This window comes from Lontra canadensis, unplaced genomic scaffold, assembly GCF_010015895.1.
Source record: "Lontra canadensis isolate GAN:19392208 unplaced genomic scaffold, GSC_riverotter_1.0 scaffold14, whole genome shotgun sequence".
NCBI lineage: Eukaryota > Metazoa > Chordata > Mammalia > Carnivora > Mustelidae > Lontra > Lontra canadensis.
The window spans coordinates 10,911,847-10,921,407 of NW_022631008.1; the positions used below are offsets into that span (position 1 = coordinate 10,911,847).

At 37.8% G+C, this 9,561-nt stretch overlaps 1 pseudogene; it reads right to left on the reverse strand.

Annotated features, from left to right (window-relative positions):
• Nucleotides 1-988: 988 nt before the first annotated feature.
• Nucleotides 989-9,134, reverse strand: LOC116868028 (annotated as a pseudogene).
• Between the last annotated feature and the right edge of the window lie 427 nt (nucleotides 9,135-9,561).

Genomic DNA, 9,561 nt, shown 5'->3' on the forward strand with positions numbered 1-9,561 from the left:
CTCTTCTTTTCTTACTTATTCTGGCTAAATGTTTATTGATTTTATTGATCTTTGCCAAGAAATACCTTTTGGTTTCATTGGTTTTCTCTATTGATAACCTGTTTTCAATTTTATTGATTTCTGTGCTGATTATTATTATTTCTTTTCTTCTCCTTACTTTGAATTTAATTTGTTTTACTTTTACTATTTTCTTAAAGTATAAACGGGGATTATTGGTTTTATTTTTTTCTAATATAGACATTTAATGATATCAATTTTCCTCTAAGCATTGTTTTCACTGCATCCCACAATTTTTTTTCTTTTTGGGGGGTGGGGTGTAAGTGAATTTTTATTGGAAAAGTAAGTTGTCAACTTAAGCAGCAGCAAATGAAGAATGGATAAGGAAAATTCCTGTTGTCACAGATACACAAGACCTCCACCGTATATGATATGGGAGGCATTTCAGCTTGTGACCCCTAGCACAGAAATGCCAAATGCTTTTCCATTCAATCTAATACTTCTAGCTTCCTAACCAAAAGGAATACTGTAAGAGCATGGGGAAGTTTCTTACTGAAAGGAAACCCCTGAAGAAGAGTATGGGAGAGAATGTAGAAATTAAGAATTATGTAGAATACCTTTTAAATTGTAATGAGCTACATTTTCATATCTTTACCATAATACAAAACACAGACACTTGCCAAACTGGTTCAGATTACTTAAAAACTGGGTATGTTTTTAGTCCTTTACATAAGTGTTTGGAAGTTACTTATGTTTATATGGAATGAAGGTATCAATACTTTTCTGCAGCAGTAACCACACACTAGGAAGGCCAAGACAAGCACAAATCAAGTAATGGAGTTTTCCCAAAGCTGCAGTATGAAAAGACTATAAACAGTTGATTCCATCCATGTGAATGGGCTTCTTTGCTGTAAGAAATCCAAACAGAATAAGGAATGAAGATGAGTAAAAAGGTTTCTTGAAGAGAAGGATGTTGATACCCTGTATGCATTTAGTTTTCTGCCCCTTTCCCAGCATCATTTTCTTCTGCACTGTCTGAGGTCCATAATGTTAGGTTGTCTCTAAGCAACTGTATTGTGAAGGTATTGTCTTTGTAGGAGTCTTCATTCAGTAGATCAAGTTGTACAATGGGCTCATCAAAAGCTGTTTTAGTCAGTGTGCAGGCAAGATATGGGTAATTAAGGATCTCATAGTAAAATACAGAGAAGTTAAAAGTACCAGTCCAGGCAGATGGAATGTGTGGGTTGCATCTCTTTCTTGCTTATATCATAAGTCTCTTGGTGATCTCCTTGGGAATTATCTATAGTTTGTTTTGTACCATCACCACATGCAACTTCAATGAGGTACTGGAAGTAATCTCCCTTCATTTTCAGATGTAAGAACTTACTCTCTGGATTAGTTGGATTGACTATTAAATACTTATCCAACAATTACAGCACCATGGTGCAGATGGACCTTAGTTCAGACTCCACTTTCTACTGAAAGTCCTTAATCAGTTGCAACTTCTTATCAGAGGTTTTCTGCTCACTGTTCCAGATGACCCTCCAAGAGGACCTGTGGTCCACTATCATGTTCTAGTAGGCCCCTACAGCAGGTTTCTCTCCTTGTTGGACAGCTCAGTGGCCCACTCCATCACAACCTTCATGCACTTGGCCATAGCATCCTGGTGCTCAGCCTGCTCAGTCAGTTTTGCCTTTTGGATCAGCTCTGTCTTCCCTATGGGGACAGGGAGAGGAAAGTGAGAATGAGCACCCTCCTGGACTGGCTAGAGAGGTACGTCCCTGGTGCAAGTCCCACCACCTTGATCCACTTTTGGCCTCAGTCAAGGACCCTCCAGTCTCCTGTATCTCACAATTTTTTTTTAAGTTGTGTTGTTTTCATTTAGTTCAAAATATTTTTAAACTTATCTTGAAATCTATTCTCTGGCCCATGTGTTATTTAATAAGGTGTTCTTTAATCTTTAGGAATCTGGGAATTTTCCAGTTATCTTTTGTTATTGATTCAAAGTTTAATTCCACAGTGGTCTGGGAGCAAACATTGTATGATTTTTATTTGTTTGGATTTGCTACTGTATATTTTATGGACCAAAATGTGCTCTATCCTGGTGAGTGTTCCATATGAGCTTGAGAAGAATGAACATTTTACTGTTGCTGGATGAAGTTGTCTATAGATGTCCATTATATCCAGGTGATGGGTACTATTGTTGAGCTCAACTAGTCCTTACTGATTTTCTGCCTGCTAGATATGTCCATTTATGATAGAGGCATGTTGAAGTCTCCAACTATGATAGTGGATTCATCTACTTTTTTAGTATCTATTTTAATGATTCTTGATCACAAATAAATGTTTGCACAATGATGTATAATTATTTTCCAGTTGGTGCTTCTAACTCCAAATATATTTGTAATAGATTAATGTTCCAAGGTTTTATTTTATTTTAACATATTATTTTTATGTTAAAATTGAAGTTTTTAAAAATTAAAACTTTTTAATAATTTACCTCACATTTCACAAACAGAAAAAAATAAGGCCTTACTTATTTTTATTTTTCATAATTGCCATCTTTGATGTCACCAAATCCACTTATGAATGAGAACTGAAAAGAAAATTTCATACCACGACAATTCTTTGGTTCCTATCAGTCCACATGACCTGAATCTTTAGTTCTTGTCACTCATTTAAAGTTACCATCTTCTTTCCCACCTGTGTTTTGGATTAGCAGGTGGCTCCTCTTCTCATATAGTCCCTTGTATTTATTCTTATTTTATACATATATCATATATATATATATATAATATATGATACTTATTAAAATTTATTTATACTCAAATAAATTTAATTTCTTTAATATGAAGAAGGCTTTTATACCATCAATAAATCCCTCAAAATCCACAAATGTTGAAGGTCTAAAGCAGTGTACAGTTTTGCCAAGTTGTCTTTTTATCCCCGTTCCAAAGTTTTGATAGCCTCCCAATCTCTTACTTAAATTCCTTCTTGGTTTTACACTTTGTCAATGTAATACTCAACAGAATTTCTGCCAATGAATTTCCTACAAAAAGAAATTGCCAAGCGAGTCTTTGGTTAAGGTCATTTCTTATGAGGTGTAGATAAAAGAGATGCTACTCTGTCCACTATAAAAGGAAGTGTACAAAAGAGAATATAATCATAGCACAGTGGTTTGCAAAAGTGAAAGCAAACATTATATTCATGGCTAAGAAACAGCTAAGTTCATTTGAAGTTTAATATATGTGTCTGATTTCTTGTTCTTCATTAGAAGTATCAAAGTTAAGTGTTTTCACTCTAATTCTGTGAAGTATAAGTAGAGTTTAAAGAAAATGTTTAGAAAAAAGGAAAATTCTACTTAATAGTGTGATTTTGGCAACCAATTCCAAGTTCCATCATTTTTTAAAATTCAATTTTCTATTTAAATTCTAGTTAGTTAGCATATATGGTAAAATTGATTTCAGGTATAGATTTGGTGATTCATCACTTGCATATAACACCCAGTGCTTATCTCAATGAGTGCCCTCCTCAATACCCACCACCCATTTAGCCCATTCCCCACCGACCTCCCTCCATCAACCCTCAGTTTGTTCTCTGTTGTTAAGAGTCTCTGATGGTTTGCTTGCCTCTCTTTCCATTTTGCTTTTCTTTCCCCTAGTTAATCTGTTTTGTTTCTTAAATCTCACATATGGCTGAAATCATATGGCATCTGCCTTTTTCTAATGAACTTATTTCACTTAACAAGATACACTCTAGCTCCATCCATGCAAGATTTCATTCTTTTTGATGGCTGAATAATATTCCATTGTATACTTACACCATATCTTCTTTACCCATTCATCAGTTGATGGATGTTTGGGCTTTTTCTATAATTTTTCTATAATTTGGCTATTATTGATAGTGCTGCTATAAACATTGTGGTGCATGTGCCCTTCAAATCAGTATTTTTTGTCCTTTGGGTAGTGCAATTGTTGGGTCATAGGGTAGTTCTATTTTTAACTTTTTGAAGAACCTCCATACTGTTTTCCAGAGTGGCTGCACCAGTTTACATTCCCATCAATGGTGTAAGAGCATTCCCCTTTCTCTGTATCCTCACCAACATCTATTGTTTCCTGTGTTGTTAATTTTAGCCACTGTGACAGGTGTGAGGTGGTATCTCATCATGATTTTGATTTTCATTTCCCTGATGATAGTGAGCATCTTTTCATATGTCTGTTAGCCATCTATATGTCTTCTTTGGAAAAATGTCTGTTCATGTCTTCTGTCCAAGTTCTATGATTTTTGACAAACTGTGGGCTATTGCTCTAAATTTATAAGCTTAACCCATGGATATGCTTTCCTGTTATTAAAACAAAGTGACTTTAAATTGGGCATAAACTGATTGAATGGTAACACTTTAACATAGTGAGATGGCAGATTATAGCAGTCTGGAGTATGATCCTTTGAGCCAAATTATCTGGATTTGCTCATCTATAAAAGGAAAACAACCACAGTACTTTCCTCACAGGAGGTTCTAGGGATTACATGGGTTCATATTGTTGAAGTGTGATAAACAATGTGTGGGAAGTATTGACTATTTGGTAACTGTTGACTCTCCTTTTGAATGCTGCAAGTGGTATGAGTTAGGAATCAAGGAGGAAAGAGTCAATAATTCTAAACCTAGCGTTATGAAATATGTAGAGACTCAGATCCATTTCCAAACAGAAACATTTCATTCTCCTAATAAGGACTGAGGTAATAATGAAGACAGGTTGCCAATTACTGCAAGAGAGATTATTTTGGATTATTCATGTGGGCCTGACATAATCGGTTACAAGGGTCCTCATAAGAGGTGGAAAGAGGGATCAGAGTCAGAGAAGGCAATGTGTTGATGGAAGAAGAGTCCAAGAGAGAAAAAACTGAAGATGCTACAATTGCCTTTGAATATGAGTAGTCATGAGCTATGGCCTACAGGATCCCCTTAGAAGCTAGAAAAATCAAGAAAGCATCTTCTCCCCTATAGCCTTTATGAGAAATAGCCCTGTTGACACCTTGGTTTTAGTCCTTCTGGCCTCTAGATCCATAAAATAATAAACTTAAGGTGTTGAATCCACTGAATTTCTGGTAATTTGTTACAGCTGCAGTAGGAAACTGACACAATTGACCTTCAAGAAAAGAAGCCTGGGGGGCACCTGGGTGGCTCAGTGGGTTGAGCCACTGCCTTTGACTCAGGTTGTGATTTCAGGGTTCTGGGATAGAGCCCCACGTGGGGCTCTCTGCTCAGTGGGGAGCTTGCTTTCCTCCACCCCTGCCCCACCTGCTTCTCTGCCTACTTGTGATCTCTGTCAAATAAATACAAATAAAATTTAAAAAGAAGAAGAAGAAGAAGCAGCTTGGGAGCTCCTGGGTGGCTCCATCAGTTAAGCATCTGCCTTCGGCTCAGGTCATGATCCCAGGGTCTGGGGATCAAGCCCCACATTGGGTTCCTGCTCAGCGGGGAGTCTTCTTCTCCTTCTGCCTCTCCCCCCTTGCTTGTGCTCTCTAACTATCACTCTCTCTGAAAGAAAGAAAGAGAGAGAGAGAAAGAAAAAAAATAAAAGTTTGGATGTACACTTTCTTACACACACACACAAACACACACGCATACACACAGACCAGGGCTATCACATCACTGATTAATGCTAGTTACCATTCTTTGGTAGGAAATAGCTAAGATAGTACCCACTGTATATTCTTTGCACATTGTTCTAAGTGTGGTAGGATAAAAGGAAAAAATCTTTCATCTCTATCAACAAAGTGCTCTGTTTACTTTCACTAAGTCACTAGTTTGAAAGAAAAAAAAAACCTACGAATTATAACAATAACCTACATTGTGTGCACAATTCCTGAGCAGTGAACCATGTTTCTAGTTTTCTAAGTATGCATTGGACTTTAAGGTCTGCAAAGCTAGAGTTCATACTTTATTCCTCTTTCTACTCCTAAAACCTAGCACAGATTATGACACTGAATAAGGTCTCATTCAAAGTTTGTTGCACTCAATTGAACAAGGTAATAAAAGTGAACAGTATTTCTTCTATAACTTTCTGTTCCATCATTCTTAGTATGATATATGTTTTCTTACATGTGTATGGTTAGCCGAGAGCATGCAAATGTATATGTGTGTCCACTCCTGTCATCAGATGATGTTTGTGGCTTTTTCTTCTGTAGAAGTAAAGGATTTCTTGCTTTACGACAATATTTCACATTTATTTGATGCCTGACCAGAAATATGAGTGAAGCCTCTGTTCATGATTTAAGGGAAAGAAAAACAAAATGGTTTTTAAAAGAAATTTGTTCATACAGCATCAAGAACAGTGTACTAATATTGATGTTAATTATAAATTAAATGGCATTGGATAATGATGATGATGACAATAAAATAAAATTATTCCTCTTAGTTATTTCTTACCTAAAGTGTTTGTGAACAGAAATGGAAACCCTAAATGGTACAGGTGGGAAAAAAAAAAAAACCCTCATGAATTAAAAAAAAAAAGATTGATTAAATGCATTAATATTCAACTAATATATATTCTAATCCACACTAAAACCTTAAGCATAAATGTCTGGGTTATTAAAGACACATGGTGGTAAACTGTGCACAATTATTGTCCGGTAATCTAACTGCCCAAATAGCTCAAAAGTGCAACGTAACAAACAAGATTAGTCTTCTCATCTGAGTACTAAATGTCTCATTGCTCTCCAGGGCAGCCAAGGAAACCTCAAGGTCTCCTACAGTTGGGCAAGAAGAGGAGGTAGAGTCAACCCAAAACATTTACAGTTTTAGTGCATCACTTCTTTCTGCTAAGAACTCTCTAACTACTGTCTCATTTTCTCCATTAAAATCCCAGTTATGGTCACTCTATTCTGTCTTCAGCAATAAGCAAGTAATTAATCAAATCCCAAGGAATAGTTAAAAGGAATCCCTTTATAAGCCTGTGTCTGTGGTGTAATTATAGATTGAAACTTCCGTACTCACATATGTGCAGGGACCATAACTGTCATCAGGAAGAAATGGGAACAGGTTTCTGAAAGGGTTCCAAGACACTCTGCCCTCCCAGACCTTTTCTCCATTGCCCTTCTTGAAATTCTGCTTTGTTCCTCCTTATATCCTTCTTTTCCATCCTTTTGAATATGGATCTAAAACATTCTCTAGATGTCATAGTCTCTTCTGGGCCACAATTTTCTGGAACAAAAATTCTAAGGAAAGAATTGGGGCTGCTGTTGCTATTTTTTGTTTGCATTTAAACCAGTTTTATAATAAGGTATTATCCAAATAGCTTGAATACAAATCTATAAGCCACTAAAAATAGTGGAAAAATGAGAATAAAGCTTGTTTTCAAAAAGACCAAAATAAAGCACAGCACAAAGAGAGGATAAAGTGGTAGCCAAACATAAAAAAAAAAAAATTCTATTTTGGCATCCTAATCTGAATGGACAATTTTTTAAACTAACACAAATGTGGGGTTGCTGGGGAGAAAGTGGGGAACAAACAATAGTTCATTCAATATAAATGCTGAAATGTCGGTACGGTTGAAGAAAGTTACCCAGAGACCTGCAGTCAGAGGCCGTAAAGATGAACTGACCTGTGCGGCAGAGAGCAGGCACATGGCCCCACATTGGATCAGCCCCACCCCTACCCTCTGCACTTACAGGGCTGAGTCCAGGGCTGGATGGTGGGCAGTGTTTAGTCCTCTCTCATTTCTTCATGAACTAACCTAATTTGGAGCACAGTGCAAATGAAATTATTTTACCACATTTTTTTATGTACAAAAGCCAATACACATTTGATACGTGCTCCCTAGTGAGCTAAAATTTAAAAGCACTCACAACTATTTCATGTTAAAATGACCACCAAACATATTTAGAGGAAAAGACATTCTTAAAAATTTGATTAAGAAAACATTACCAACTCAGAGAATGGTACTTCTCAACACAGTTATATATGCACACATGTACAATATATAATTCATGTATCTTCAATACTTTTTAAGGTTACATAAGAGATAAATGCTAAGCATAGTCTAAGCCTGCCTCTCTCTCCATTCCTCTCCACAAGCCTGTGTTCCAGTATCACTGGGAACATCTTGCTCCCTGAAGATGAATCTAAATTTGAAATTAGCCATTTTTCAGAAAGCATGGCCCCTACATACCACATAACTGCTTCTTTTGGTGCTCAGCGATGAATCAGTGATTCATTCTCTAGCATGACTTTCAAAAAACTGTTAAGAGGGCAAGGTAACTTCTAGCATAAATCAGGTTGGTCACCCAATTTTCCCTGAGACTCAGTGGACCCCAATGACAGGGCTCCTGCACAAACTGCCTTCCCAGAGTTGCCTATGTGTCTCCATGTCCTCACAGAATCATGTAACACAATCTCTGGAGATACCAAAGGACCACTGGGACTGAGCTGGCCTCACAGAAGTGGACATGAAGCTCGATGGCTTCGCTGGGCTGAGACAGCTTCCCATTCCATGTCTTATGGTCTAAGTTTGGACAGTTGTTAAGAAAGCTCCTCAGGGCTCCTGGGTGGCTCAGTGGGTTAGACCTCTGCCTTCAGCTCAGGTCATGATCTCAGAGCCCTGGGATAGAGCCCCACATCAGTCTCTCTGCTTAGCAGGGAGCCTGCTTCCCCCTCCCCCACTCTGCTTACCTCTCTGCCTACTTGTGATCTCTCTCTGTCAAAAAAATAAGTAAAATCTTAAAAAAAAGAAAGAAAGAAAGAAAGAAAGCTCCTCTGGTGCTGCAAAGCAGGCACAGCAGTAAGAGAGTAGTTAAGGGAGACATTTCCAAAATGCATCGCTCACTTTTCTTTGTAGCTCTTTGTTTTTTTAGTATTTTTACTCTGTTTATCACGAAAAATATTGTGTGGATAGGACATCATGGAATTTGCTCTAATATTCAAGGAATCTCTTGAAAGCCTGCACAATGGCCAGATAAAAAAGATATATGAAACTCACTGGTATATGCCAGCAGAGTCAACTAAAGAGTAAACATCTTCTCTCTGATGTTTTTCTCCAGGACAGCTATAAAGGCCATACAGAATCGATGATCGATGCTTCACCGATCAGGTGAAGTTGGGGCAGTAAGAGCAGGTGATCACTGGTAAGTGCCTTCATGGCCTTGAGTGGAATCACTGCTCCTCCCAGGACCAGTTGGAGAATGAATTCCCACTTCACTTAGGGGGAAAAGGTCAGTGCCAGAGTCTAAGGGGCCAGACACATATGGTCAGAGCAAGTGGTGAGTGTCTTCACGAACTGAATTGGTAGTTTTGCAGAATGATAGAAACTGAACGCCTATGAAGAGGCCATGCCAAGGAGAATGCATGGTGCAGAGAAGGGGTCTTATAGAGGTTCTTGGCCTGGAGAAATGTGTGGAAGCTCAGAATTCAGCTCCAGAAGAGGTCATAATGACACAGTTTCCCAATCTCAGCCATGGATCTGGATGGACTAGTTCCAAACTTTTGGAAAGATAGGAGTGGACAGAACTAGAGTGAAAAGGGATGAAGGATCCTGTCAGATGCAAAGGTGTTGCAACGAAACGAGT